General features: G+C 25.7%; 1 long non-coding RNA gene across 1 annotated transcript; it reads left to right on the forward strand.

Annotated features, from left to right (window-relative positions):
- LOC136074890 (uncharacterized) lies at positions 1-432 on the forward strand. Its single transcript, XR_010635532.1, has 2 exons — positions 1-136; positions 336-432. It is a non-coding gene; the product is annotated as an uncharacterized LOC136074890 (long non-coding RNA).
- The last annotated feature ends 436 nt before the right edge of the window (positions 433-868 follow it).

Here is an 868-nt window from a genome sequence, read left to right on the forward strand (position 1 = left end):
TTCTATGAATTTTTTAAAAACATCTGCTAATAATTAGTCCAGTCAACGTTCAAACTTCAATTTTGCATATGTCATCTTTAAGTAGTTTCTAGGCTTTTCTAAATGTGTTTCTTATTCACATGGTTTTACAAGCAAGGTATGCAAGCAAATTTGAGCTGAAAATTTTTTTTTAGCCTTTAAGGAGAATTGGCGTTACACTTTTTTAAATTTAATTTGTTTAAATATAGTAGTTTTAACAAATAAATGTTTGTTTGTTCTTTTTTTTTTTACTTATTTGTTTTCAGATTCTTAAGAACTTGGCAACTTGTCTAAGTAAGTTTTTTTTTTCTTTTTAGTGCAATTGGAAAGAGCTGAAAGTTATTTTTTAGAGCAATTGAAAAGAACTGAAGTGTTTTTTAGTTACTTCACACGGTATAACTGATACTGATTTGAGTAAGTTTATTATTTTGTTTTATTTTATATTGGATTTATTTGATATTTGATATATGTTATATTAGATATATAATTTATGTATTTAACATGGAAAACTGACTGTAATTTGTTGACACAAAAGTTTATAAACATAAATCTGCCTATATTTCAGTATATTTTATATTTCTCTGTATCTTTATAAATATTCTTTCTTAGAAAAAATAACAGACTAAAAAAAAAAAAAAAAATTCCTTTTGAAAGTAGTTGAAAAAAATGATGATGTATTTCCATATTTCATTGTGTAAAGTGTAATAGCACTTTTTAAAGGTATGTGAATAGATATATAGGGGAACATGGGGCAAGATGACGACTGTTTCGAAAAACGCCTGTATCTTAGTCTGTCCCAAAAAATAAAACTTACCTTTACCTGGTGATGTAGCGATGTAATAAATCAAGT

The sequence above is a fragment of the Hydra vulgaris genome, chromosome 01, assembly GCF_038396675.1.
Source record: "Hydra vulgaris chromosome 01, alternate assembly HydraT2T_AEP".
In the NCBI taxonomy this organism is placed as follows: domain Eukaryota; kingdom Metazoa; phylum Cnidaria; class Hydrozoa; order Anthoathecata; family Hydridae; genus Hydra; species Hydra vulgaris.